At 37.9% G+C, this 13,134-nt stretch overlaps 1 protein-coding gene and 1 long non-coding RNA gene across 4 annotated transcripts in view; one reads left to right on the top strand and one right to left on the bottom strand.

Annotated features, from left to right (window-relative positions):
- Positions 1 to 13,134, top strand: part of CLSTN2 (calsyntenin 2) — a 669,035-nt gene that overhangs the window by 599,107 nt on the left and 56,794 nt on the right. The window lies entirely within an intron of this gene.
- LOC118148765 (uncharacterized) overlaps positions 499 to 13,134 on the bottom strand; it is a 393,523-nt gene continuing 380,887 nt past the window's right edge. The window contains exon 6 of the long non-coding RNA XR_013528609.1: positions 499 to 11,006. This is a non-coding gene — a long non-coding RNA (uncharacterized LOC118148765). The remainder of the gene's footprint in view (positions 11,007 to 13,134) is intronic.

Here is a 13,134-nt window from a genome sequence, read left to right as displayed (position 1 = left end):
TATAGTTGAACAATTGTAAGTCAGGGGTCATCTGTACATAAAAACAGGGACTTGAGACACTCACAGATCTGCCAAAGTGTCTTCTAGGGGTGGAAAGGGAGATCTGATTGACAATGCTTAAGGGCAGTGGTGAGAGAGAAGAACAAACAAACAAAAAAAAACCAGCTAATTGTGTTCCCCCAAATCACAGCATGGTGCTGGAGTACTAGGCACATCATCAGTGCATAACAAAGGTGTACTGACTCTCCCTGGGGATGAGACTAAATCCTGGGTGCAAAGCCAGTCTTGATTTACATGCTCTAAGCACAAATTACAGGGATGCTTTTTCAGGATTGTTTTGGGGATTTGCAAATGTTGCTCAACCAAATGTCAAATGAGGATGGTCTCTTTGACACAGGCTACCTTTCACGTTTCCTGCTCCCCTGCACCCCATTACCCTGAGTCAGCAGTCCCTTTTTGACAGGAGGCCCAGCAGGTGCTTTCTGAGCTGCTGGGCCTCCTGTCAAATACCTTCCAGTGAAACACACTGCACTTCTTGCTGCCAGTTTGGAAGTGCAGGCAACCTCCTGGGAAGATCTCGAATAGATTTGCAAATAAGAGTAACATCTTTACCCTGGAATAAAAGTTGATCTGGGTGCTAACCAAAGGCTTTTTTTTTCTTCAACGTTTAAGTTCAGGGGTATGTGCCAAGGATGTGCAGGTTTGTTACACAGGTAAAAATGTGCCATGGTGTTTTGCTGCACAGATCATCCCATCATCTAGGTGTTAAGCTCAGTGTCCATTAGCTATTCTTTCTGATGCTCTCCCTCCCCTGAGCCCACCTGCTTTGACAGGCCCCAGTATGTGCTGTTCCCCCCACCATGCGTATCCATGTGTTCTCATCATTCAGATCCCACTTATAAGTGAGAACAATCATTTTGTTCCTGTGTTAGTTTGCTAAGGATAATGGCTTCCAATTCCATCCATGTCGCTGCAAAGGACATGATCTCATTCCTTTTATGGCTACATGGTATTTCATGGTGTGTATGTACCACATTTTCTTTATCCAGTCTATGGGCATTGAGGTTTTTTATCTATAGGCATTGAGGTTGATTCCATGTCTTTGCTATTGTAAATAGTGCTACAGTGGACATATATGTGCACATATCTTTATAACAGAATGATTCATATTTGCTTGGGTATATATACAGTAATGAAATTGCTGGGTCAGATGGTATTTCTGCCTCTAGATCTTTGAGGAATCACCACACTGTCTTCCCCAGTGGATCAACTAATTGACACTCCCAGCAACAGTGTGAAAGCATTCTTTTACTGTGCAACCACACCAATATCCATTGTTTCTGGACTTTTTAATATTAGCCATTCTGACTGGTATGAGATGGTATCTCATTGTGGTTTTGATTTGCATTTCTCTAATCAGAGATGTTGAGCTTTTTTTCATATGTTTGTTGCCCACATGTATGTCTTCGAGTAGTGTCTGTTCATGTCCTTTGCCCACTTTTTAATGGGATCTTTCTTGTACATTTGCTTAAGTTCCTTGTAGACTCTGGATATTATCCCTTTGTCAGAAGGATAGATTGCAAAAATGTTCTCCCATTCTGTATGTTTTCTGTTCACTGTGATGAGAGTTTGTTTTGCTGTGCAGCTCTTTAATTACATCTCATTTGTCAAGTTTTGCTTTTGTTTCAATTGCTTTGGGTGTTTTTGTCATGAAGTCTTTGCCCATGCCTATGTCCTGAATGGTATTGCCTGGGTTTTCTTCTAAGGTTTTTATAATTTTGAGTTTTATAGTTAAGTCTTTAATTCATGTTGAGTTAATTTTTGCATATGGTGTAAGGAAGGAGTCCAGTTTCAATTTTCTGTATATGGCCAGCCAGTTCTCCCAGCACCATTTATTGAACAGGAAATCCTATCCCCATTGCTTGTTTTTGTCATATTTGTCAAATATCAGATGGTTGTAGGTGTATGGTCTTATTTCTGAGTTTTCTACTCTGTTCCATTTGTCTATGTGTGTTGTGGCTACCAGCACCATTCTGTTTTGGTTACTGTAGTCTTGTAGCGTAGTTTGAAGTCAGATAGTGTGATGCCTCCAGCTTTATTCTTTTTCTTAGTATTGCCTTGGCAATTTGGGCTCTTTTTGCTTCCATATAAATTTTAAGTTTTTCTAATTCTGTGAAGAATGTCAATAGTAGTTTAATGGGAATAGCATTGAATCTATAAATTACTTTGGGCAGTATGGCCATTTTTACAATATTGATTCTTCCTATTCATGATCATGGAATGTTTTTCCATTTGTTCGTGTCATCTCTAAATTCCTTGAGCAGTGGTTTGTAGTTTTCCTTGAAGAGGTCCTTCACTTCCCTTATTAGCTGTATTCCTAGGTATTTTATTCTTTTTGGGAAGTTGTGAGTGGGAGTTCATTCATGATTTGGCTCTCTGCTTGCTGTTGTTGGTGTATAGGAATACTAGCAATTTTTGCACATTGATTTTGTATCCTGTGATATTGCTGAAGTTGCTTATCAGCTTAAGACACTTTTGGGCCAAGATGATGGGATTTTTCTAGATACAGGATCATGGTAATCTGCAAGCAAAAATAACTTGACTTCCTCTCTTTCTATTTAAATGCCTTTATTTCTTTCTCTTGCCTGATTTCCTGGCCAAGACTTCCAATACAATGTTGAATAGGAGTGGTGAGAGAAGGCATCCTTGTCTTGTGCCAGTTTTCAAGGAAAATGCTTCCAGCTTTTGCCCATTCAGTATGATACTGGCTGTGTGTTTGTCATGGAGGGCTCTTATTATTTTTAGGTATGTTCCTTCAATTCCTAGTTTATTGAGAGTTTTTAACATGAAGGGATGTTAAATTTTACCAAAGCCCTTTTCTGCATCTATTAAGATTATCATGTTGGTTTTGTCTTTCGTTCTGTTTATGTGATTAATCACATTTGTTATTTTGCTTATGTTGAACCAAATCTGTATCCTGGGGATGATGCAAAATTGATCATGGTGGATAAGTTCTAGATGTGGTGCTGTATTCAGTTTGCCAGTATTTTATTGAGGATTTTTGCATCAATGTCATCAAGGATATTGACCTGAAGTTTTCAATCTCTGCCAGATTTTGGTATGAGAATGATACCAGCCTCACAAAATGAGTTAGGTAAGAATAACTTCCTTTCAATTGTTTGGAATAGTTTCAGTAGAAATGGTATCAGCTCTTCTTTGTACCTCTGGTAGAATTTAGATGTAAATCTGTCTGGGCCTGGGCTTTTTTTGGTTGGTAGGCTATTTATTACTGCTTCAATTTCAGAACCTGTTATAGGTCTATTCAGGGATTCAGTTTCTTCCTGGTTTAGTCTTGAAATCTAGTTTATGTGCATACAGGAATTTATGGTATTCTCTGATGGTTGTTTGCATTTCTTTGGGGTCAGTGACCATATATCACTTGACACTTCTGATTGTGTCTATTTGATTCTTCTTTTCTTAATAGTCAAGCTAGCAGTTTATTTTATAAATTTTTTCAAAAGGCAGCTCGTGAATTCATTTATTTCTTTGAATGTTTTTCATGTCTCTGTCTCCTTCATTTCCACTCTGATCTAGGTTCTTTCTTTTTTTGCATTTTTATGTTATTTTTTAAATAGGTTTTTGGAGAACAGGTGGTGTTGGGTTACATGATTGAGTTCTTTAGTGGTGATTTCTGAGATTTTGGTGCACACATCATCCAAGCAGTGTACACTGTACCCAATATGTACTCTTATCTCTCACACCCTTCCTACCCTTTCCCCAAGTCCCCAGACTCCACTGTGTCATTCTTATGCCTTTGCAACCTCATAGCTTAGCTCTCACTCATGAGTGAGAACATATATGTTTGATTTTCCATTCCTGAGTTAGAATAGTGGTCTTAGAATAATGGTCTCCAATGCCATCCAGGTTGCTGTGAATGTCATTATTTTGTTCCTTTTTATGGCTGAGTAGTATTCCATGGTGTGTATCTGTATGTGTGTGTATATATACTTATATACACACGCACACACACACACACACACACACACACATATATATATACCACAATTTACCCTTTCATTGACTGATGGGCAATTGAACTGGTTCCATATTTTTGCAATTGCAAATTGTGCTGCTATGAATATCCATGTGCAAATATCTTTTTCATATAATGACTTATTTTCCTCTGGATAGATTTTCAGTAGTGGGATTGCTGGAACAAATGGTAGTGCTACTTTTAGTTCTTTAAGGAATCTCTACACTGTTTTTCATAGTGGTTGTACTAGTTTATGTTCCCACCAGCAGTATAAACGTGTTCTCTTTTCAACACATCCATGCTACCATGCCAACATCAATTTTTTTTTATTATGGCCATTCTTGCAGAAATAATTACATGGTGGAATTGCATGGAGGTTTTTATTTGCATTTCCCTAATAATTAGTTATGTTGAGCATTTTTTCATAGGTTTGTTGGCCATTTGTCTATCTTTTGAGACTGTCTTTGAGAATTTGTCTATTTTGAGAATTGTCCTTAGCCCACTTTATGATGGGATTGTTTTTTCTTGCTGATTAGAGTTCCTTGTAGATTCTGTTTATTAGTTATTTGTCAGATGTATACATTGCAAAGATTTTCTCCCACTCAGTCAGTTGACTGTTTACTCTGCCGATTGTTTCCTTTGTCATGCAGAAGCTTTTTAGTTTAATGAAGTCCCATCTATTTATCTTTGTTTTTGTTGCATTTGCTCTTGACTTCTTGGTTATAAAATCTTTGCCTAAGCCAATGTCTAGAAGGGCTTTTCTGATGTTATCTTCCAGAATTTTTATGACTTTAGATCTTAGATTTAAGTTTTGATCCATCATTAGTTGATTTTTTATTAAGGTGCGAGATAAGGATTCAGTTTCATTCTTCAACAGGTGGCTAGCCAATAATCCCAGCACCATTTGTTGAATAGGGTGTCCTTTCCCCAATCTGTGTTTTTGTTTGCTTTGTCAAAGATCAGTAGGCTATATGTATTTGGCTTTACTTCCCAGGTTCTTTATTCTGTTCCATTGGTCTACGTCCCTATTTTTATACCAGTACCATGCTGTTTTGGTGACTATGATCTTATAGCATAGTTTGAAGTTCAGGTTATGTGATACCTCCAGATTTGCTCTTTTTGCTTAATCTTTGGCTATGTGGGCATTTTTTTTGGGACCATATGAATTTTAGGATTTTTTTGTAGTTCTGTGACCAACATTGGTGGCATTTTGAGGGCACTATGATCATTTTCACAATATTAATTCTATCCATCCATGAGTATGGGATGTGTTTTCATTTGTATCATCAGTGATTTTTTTTTCAGTAGTGTTTTATAGTTTTTCATGTAGAGGTCTTTTACCTCCTTGGTTAGGTATATTCCTAAGGATTTTATTTTATTTGCAGCTATTATAAAAGGGATTGAGTTCCTGACTTCATTCTCAGCTTGACTACTATTGGTGTATAGCAGAGCTACTGATTTGTGTAAATCAATTTTATGTCTTGAAATTTTGCCGAATTTTTTAGTAAGTTCTAGGTACTTTTTGGAGGAATCTTTAGGGTTTCTAGGTATATCATCATATCATTAGCAAACAGTGACAGTTTGACTTCTTCTTTGCTGATTTGGATTTACTTTATTTCTTTATCTTGTCTCATTCCTCTGGATGGGACTTCCAGTACTATTTTGAATAGAAGTGGCAAGAGTGGGCATCCTTGTCATGTCCCAGTTCTCAAGGACAATGCTTTCAAATTTTCCTTATTCAGTATAATGTTGGCTGTGGGTTTGTCATAGACGGTTTTTATTACCTTGAGTTATGTCCCTTTTAGGCCAATTTTGTTGAGGATTTTAATCATAAAGACATGCTGAATTTTGTCAGATGCTTTCTCTGCATCTATTGAGATGATTACATGGTTTTGTTTTTAATTCTGTTTATGTCGTGTATCATATTTATTGACTTGAGTATACTAAACCATCCCTGCATCCCTGGTATGAAGCTCACTTGATCACGGTGAATTATCTACTTAACATGCTGCTGGATTCAGTTAGCTAGTATTTTGTTGAAAATTTTTACATCTGTGTTCATCAAGAATATTGGTCTGTAGTTTTCTTTTTTTGTTATGTTCTTTCCTGGCTTTGATACTAGGGTGATACTAGCTTCATATAACAATATAGGAAGGATTCCCTCTTTCTCTAACTTTTGGAATAGTGTCAGGAAGATTGGTACCAATTCTTCTTTTGAATGTCTGATAAAATTCAGCTATGAATCTATTTGGTCCTGGATTTTTCTTATTGGCAATAATTTTATGACCATTTTAATCTCACTGCTTGTTATTGGTCTGTTCAGAGTTTCCATTTCTTCCTGGTTTAATCTAAGAGTGTGGTATACTTCCAGGAATTTATTCATCTACTCTAGGAGTTTTAGTTTCTGCACATAAAGGTGTTCATAGTAGCCTTGACTAATCTTTTGTATTTCTGTTGTATTGGTTGTAATATCTATTTTTTTTTTTTTTGAGACGGAGTCTTGCTCTGACACCATGCTGGAGTGTAGTGGCGCAGTCTTGGCTCACTGTAATTTCTGCCTCCCAGGTTCAAGTGATTTTCCTGCCTCCGCCTCCTGAGAAACTGGGACTACAGGCATGCACCACCATGCCTGGCTAATTTTTGTATTTTAAGTAGAGACAGGGTTTCACCATGTTGGCCAGGATCGTCTCAATCTCTTGACCTCATGATCTGTCCACCTTGGTCTCCCTAAGTGCTGAGATTATAAGCCTGAGCCACTGTGCCCAGACTCTTGTTTCATTTCTAATGGAGCTTCTCTCTTTTTTTCTTGGTAATCTTGCTAATGGTCTATCAATTTATTTTCAAATAATCAGATTTTGGTTTCATTAGTCTTTTTATTTTTTCTTGTTTCAATTTCATTTAGTCAGCTCTGATCTTCATTTATTTTCTTCAGCTGGGTCTGTGTTTGGTTTGTTCTTATTTCCCCAGTTCCTTGAAGTGTGACCTTAGATTGTCCACTTGTGCTCTTTCAGACATTTTGATGTAGGCATTTAATGCTATGACATTTCCTTTAGCACTACCTCTTCTGTATCCCAGAGGTTTCAACAGGTTGTGTCACTATTATCATTCAGTTCAAAATTTTTTTTTAATTTTCATCTTGATTTGTTTACCCAACAACCATTCAGGAGCAGGTTGATTTCCATGTATTTGTATGATTTTGAGGGTTCCTTTTGCAGTTGATTTCCAATTTTATTCCACTGTGATCTGAGAGAGTACTTGTTTTGTGGCCTATCATATGGTCTATCTTGGAGAAGGTTTCATGTGCTGATGAGTAGAATGTTCTGTAATATCTGTTAAGTCCATTTGTTCTAAGGTATAGTGTAAGTACATTGTTTCTTTGTTGACTTTCTGCCTTGAGAACATGTCTGCTGCTGTCAGTAGAGTATTAAAGCCCCCACTGTTATTGTATTGCTGTCTATCTCATTTCTTAGGTCTAAATTAGTAGTATTTGTTTTATAAATTTGGAAGCTACAGTGTTAGGTGCATATATATTTATGTCTTTGTCTTTTTTAACTCTGTTGCTTTAAAATTTGTTCTGTCTGATGTAAGAATAGCTACTTCTGCTTGCTATTGGTGACCATTTGCATGGAATATTTTTTTCTACCTCTTTCCCTTAAGTTATGTAAGTTATATGAGTCCTTATGTGTTACATGAGTCTCTTGAAGATAGCAGACACTTGGTTGGTGAATTCTTATCCATTCTGCCATCTATATTTTTTGAGTGGAGCATTTCAGCCATTTACATTCAACATCAGTATTGATATGTAATAAATTATTCTCTTCATTGTACTATTTGTTGCCTGAATACCCTTTTTTCATAGTTTTTTTTTGTTTAATAGATCCTGTGAGATTTATGCTTTAAGAATGTTCTATTTTGGTGTATTTGGAGGATATGTTTCAAGATTTAGAGCTCCTTTTAGAAGTTCTTGTAGTGCTGGACTGGTAGTAGTAATTCTTTCAGCATTTTTTTTGTTTGTCTGAAAAAAACTATCTTTCCTTCTTTTATGAAAGTTAGGTTTGCTGAATACAATAGTCTTGGCTGATAATTATTTTGTTTAAGGAGGCTACAGATAGGGCCCCAATGTCTTCCAGCTTGTAGGGTTTCTGGTGAGAAATCTACCATTAATTTAATAGTTTTCCTTTATAGGTTACCTGATGCTTTTGCCTCACAGCTTTTAAGGTTCTTTCCTTTGTCTTGATTTTAGATAACCTGATGACTATGTGCCTAGGCAATCATCTTTTTGTGGTATATTTCCAAGGTGTTCTTTGAGCTTTTTGTATTTGGATATCTAGATCTCTAGCAAAGCCATGGAAGTTTTTCTTGATTATTCCTTCAAATATGTTTTCCAAACTTTTAGAGTTGTCTTCTTCTTTGAGAACATCAATTGTTCTTAGGTTTTGCCATTTAACATAACTTCTTGGGATGCTTTGTTCATTTTTCTTAATTCTTTCTTCTTTGTCTTTGTAGCATTAATTCAAAAGCCTTGTCTTCAAGCTCTGAAGTCCTTTCTTCTACTTGTTCCATTCTATGGCTGATACTTTCCAGTGTATTTTGCCTTTCTCTAAGTGTGTCACTCCTTTCCAGAAGTTGTGATTTTTTTTTATTTAGGCTATCTATTTTAATGAAGATTTTTCCCTTCATATGTTGTATTCATTAAATTGGACTTCACTTTTCTCTGGTGCCTCCTCAATTAGCTTAATAATTGACCTTCTCGATTATTTTTTCTGGCAATTCAGATACTTCTTCTTGGTTTGAGTCCATTGCTGGTGAGCTGGTGTGATCCTTTGGAGGTGTTAAAGAACATTGTTTTGTTATGTTACCAGAATTGTTTTCTGGCTTCTTCTCATTTGAGTAGACTATGTCAGAGGGAGGATTTGGGACTCAAGGCTACTGTTCAGATATTTTTGGCCCAAGTTCCCTTGATATGCAACTTTTCCCCTTCCCCTAGGGTTGTGGCTTCCTGAGAACCAAACTGTAGTGACTGTTATTTTTCTTCTGGATCTAGCCACCCAGAACAACTATTGGGTTCCAAGCTGGTATTGGGGAGTGTCTACAAAGAGTCCTGTGATATGAACCATCTTTAGTTCTCAGCCATGGATACCAGCACCTGCTCTGGTGGAGATGGGAGAGGAATAAAGTGGATTCTATTCAGGTCCTTGGTTGTGGTTTTGTTTATTGCACTAGTTTTGTGTTGGTTGGCCTCTAGCCTCTTGGTTGGTGCTGTGAAGAGAGCATCAGCTGTGGTGGTAATATAGGGAGGATCAGGAGAGGGTGAGGCCTTGGAGCTCCGAAGAGATTATGTCCTTTGCCTCTGGCTATCAGGGAAGGCAGAGAAAGGCTATCAGGTAGGGGCAGGGTTAGGTGTGTCTGAGGTCAGACCCTCCATGGATGGGTCTTGCTGGGGCAGCTGTGGGGGATGGGGTTGTGGTTTACAGGTCAGTGTAAACCACAGGGAGATTATGGCTGTCTCTACTGTGTCATGAAGGACACCAGGGAAGTGGGGGGGAAGCCAGCAGTTACAGGCCTCACCCAGCCTCTATGTAGCCCAAAAGGCCAGTCTCATTTCCACCATACTTATCCAATAGCACTGAGGTTATTTCTAGGCAGCAGGTGAGCAGGGCTGAGAACTAATCCCAGGCTACTAGCCTGCCAGCTAAGAAAGTAAGCAGGGCTTTCAGGATGTATGCCTTCCCACCTGTAGCTGTTTCTGTGCTGTGTCTGCACTCTGGATTCACCCCCAGCCCCAGGTTCTGTCCAGGAAATTTTTCATTCAATTGAATTTGTTACAAAGTTCAGCTGTGGTCCATTCCCATTTCCTCGGGCAGCCCTCCCCAAGAATCCCTGTGAGACAAAGTCAGAAATGCCTTCCCTGGGAACTGAGAGAGCCCACAGACCTCTTCCAACTACTACTTCTAACCTTGTTTTTCACTTTGCCCTCTAAATTTGTCACAGTTCTAGGTAAGGTCAAATCCTTCTCTGGTGTTCTGGACCTTCAGGTTCACAGTAAGGGTGTGAGTTCAGGAACACATGACTTTTTTTTCACACTTTTATACTTTGGGAACTCAGTTTTTCAGCTGTTTGGGGGGCCTGCAATAGCAATCCACTTCCTTCAAAGGGTCCGTGGATTCTCTCAGCTTTTCTGTATGTTCCTGTAGGTAATTCTTGGAGCAAATGTTCATGATGAGAGTCTTTGCCTTCTAACAATATCAGATCATTGAGACAGAAAATTAACAAAGTTATTCAGGACCTGAACTCAAGTTGAGTTCAGGTCCTGAAAAAACAAAGTTTTACTCTGTCTGAGTGAGAGCTGCAAGTTAGTCCTGCCTCCTACTGCCATTTTTATTCTGAGTCCTGATGTTTATTTCTTGTCTTCTGCTAGCTTTGGGGTTTGTTTGCACTTGGTCTTCTAGCTCTAGTTGTGATGTGAGGTTGTTAATTTGATATCTTTCTAGCTTTTTAATGTGGGCATTTAATCCTATAAATTTCACTTTTTTTTTAAACATGTTGGGTAGTTGTTTATTCATCAGCTGCCATATATACATACATATATATATGTATATATATATGTGTGTGTGTGTGTATATATATATGTATATACACACATACCCATATACATTTTATTGCATTTTAGGTTCTGGGGTACATGTAAAGAACATGCAGGATTGTTGCATAGGTGATACATGGCAATGTGGTTTGCTGCCTCCATCCACTGGTCACCTATATCTGGCATTTCTCCCCATGTTATTCCTCCCCAACACCCTACCCCACTCTCCCTCCCCTAGTCTCCCCCAATGACAGACCTCAGTGTGTGATGCTTCCCTCCTTGTGTCTATGTGTTCTCATGGTTCAACACCTGCCAAGAACATGCAGTGCTTGATTCTCTGTTCCTGTGTCAGTTTCCTGAGAATGATGGTTTCCAGATTCATCCATGTTCCTGCAAAGGACACAAACTCATTGTTTTTTATGGCTGCATAGTATTCCATGGTGTATATGAGCCACATTCTCCCTGTCCAGTCTATGATCAGTGGGCATTTGGATTGGTTCCAGGTCTTTGCTATTGCAAACAGTGCTGCAATGAACATACATGTGCATGTCTTTATAATAGATATATAATCCTTTGGATATTTACCCAGTAATGGGATTGCTGGGTCAAATGGAATTTCTATTTCTAGGACCCTGAGGAATCACCACACTGTCTTCCACAATGGTTGAACTAATTTACACTCCCCCCAACAGTGTAAAAGTGTTCCTATTTCTCCACATCCTCTCCAGCATCTGTTGTCTCCAGATTTCTTAATGATCGCCATTCTAACTGGCATGAGATGGTATCTCAGTGTAGTTTTGATTTGCATTTCTCTAATGACCAGTGACAACGAGCATTTTTTCATATGGTTTTTGGCCTCATATATGTCTTCTTTTACAAAGTGTCTGTTCATATCCTTTGCCCACTTTTGAATTGGTTTGTTTGATTTTTTCTTGTAAATCTGTTTTAGTTCTTTGTAGATTTTGGATATAAGTAAGTCCTTTGTCAGATGGGTAGATTGCAAAAATTTTTTCCCATTCTGTTGTTTGCCAGTTCACTCTCATGATTGTTCCTTTTTCTGTGCAGAAGTTATAGAGTTTAATTAGATCCCATTTGTCCATGCTGGCTTTTGTTGCCAATGATTTTGGTGTTTTAGTCATGGGTTTGTCATAAATAGCTTTTATTATTTGAGATACATTCCATTGACACCTAGTATTGAGTTTTTAGCATAAAGGGCTGTTGAGTTTTGTTGAAGGCCTTCTCTGCATCTATTGAGATGATCATGTGGTTTTTGTCTTTGGTTCTGTTTATGTGGTGGATTACATTTATAGACTTGTGCATGTTGAACCAGCCTTGCATCCCCAGGATGAAGCCTACTTGATTGTGATGGATAAGCTTTTTGATGTGCTGTTGCAATCAGTTTGTCAGTATTTTATTGAAGATTTTTGCATCTATGTTCATCATGGATATTGGCCTGAAGTTTTCTTTTTTTGTTGAGTCTCTGCCAGGTTTTGGTATCAGGATGATGTTGGTCTCATAAAGTGATTTAGGGAGGATTTCCTCTTTTTGGATTGTTTGGAATAGTTTCAGAAGGAGTGGTACTAGCTCCTCTTTGTATGTCTTGTAGAATTCGGCTGTGAACTCATTTAGACCTGGGCTTTTTTTGGTTGGTAAGCTATTAATTGCTGCCTCAACTTCAGCCCTTGTTATTGGTCTACTCAGTGTTTTGACTTCTTCCTGATTTAGGCTTGGGAGGGTGTAAGTGTCCAGGAATTTGTCCATTTCTTCCAGGTTTACTGGTTTATGTGCATAGAGTTGTTTGTAGTAACCTCTAATGGTGGTTTGTATTTCTGTGGAATTGGTGGTGATATCCCCTTTATTGTTTTTTATTTCATCTATTTGATTCTTCTCTCTTTTCTTCTTTATTAATCTGGCTGGTGGTCTATTTTGTTGATCTTAAAAAAAAAAAAAAACCAGCTCCTGGATTTATTGATTTTTTGGAGGTTTTTTTGTGTCTCTATCTCCTTCAGTTCTGCTCTGATCTTAGTTATTTGTTGTCTTCTGCTAGCTTTTGAGTGTTTTTGATCTTGCTCCTGTAGCTCTTAACATTGATTTTGCTGCATCCCAGAGATTCTGGTACATTGTCTCTTTTTTCACATTAGTTTAACAATTGTGATTCTACCAGTATTTCATTATTTACCCAGGAGTCATTCAGGAGCAGGATGTATAGTTTCCATGTAGTTGTGTGGTTTTGAATGAGTTTTTTAATCTTGAGTTCTAATTTAATTGCACTGTAGTGTGAGAGACTGCTATGATTTCAGTTCTTTTGCATTTGCTGAGGAGTGTTTTACTTTGATTAGGTGATCAATTTTAGAGGAAGTGCCATGTGGCAATGATAAGAATGTATATTCTTGAGATGGAGATATCTGTAGATATCAGGTCCACTTGATCCAGAGTTAAGTTCAGGTCCTGAATATCTTTGTTAAGTTTCTGTCTTGATGATCTGATATTGTCAGTGGTGTGTTAAAGTCTCTCACTA

This window comes from Callithrix jacchus, chromosome 17, assembly GCF_049354715.1.
Source record: "Callithrix jacchus isolate 240 chromosome 17, calJac240_pri, whole genome shotgun sequence".
Taxonomy (NCBI): domain Eukaryota; kingdom Metazoa; phylum Chordata; class Mammalia; order Primates; family Cebidae; genus Callithrix; species Callithrix jacchus.
Note: the sequence above shows the minus strand (reverse complement) of the source record. Positions and strands in the feature narration are given on the sequence as shown.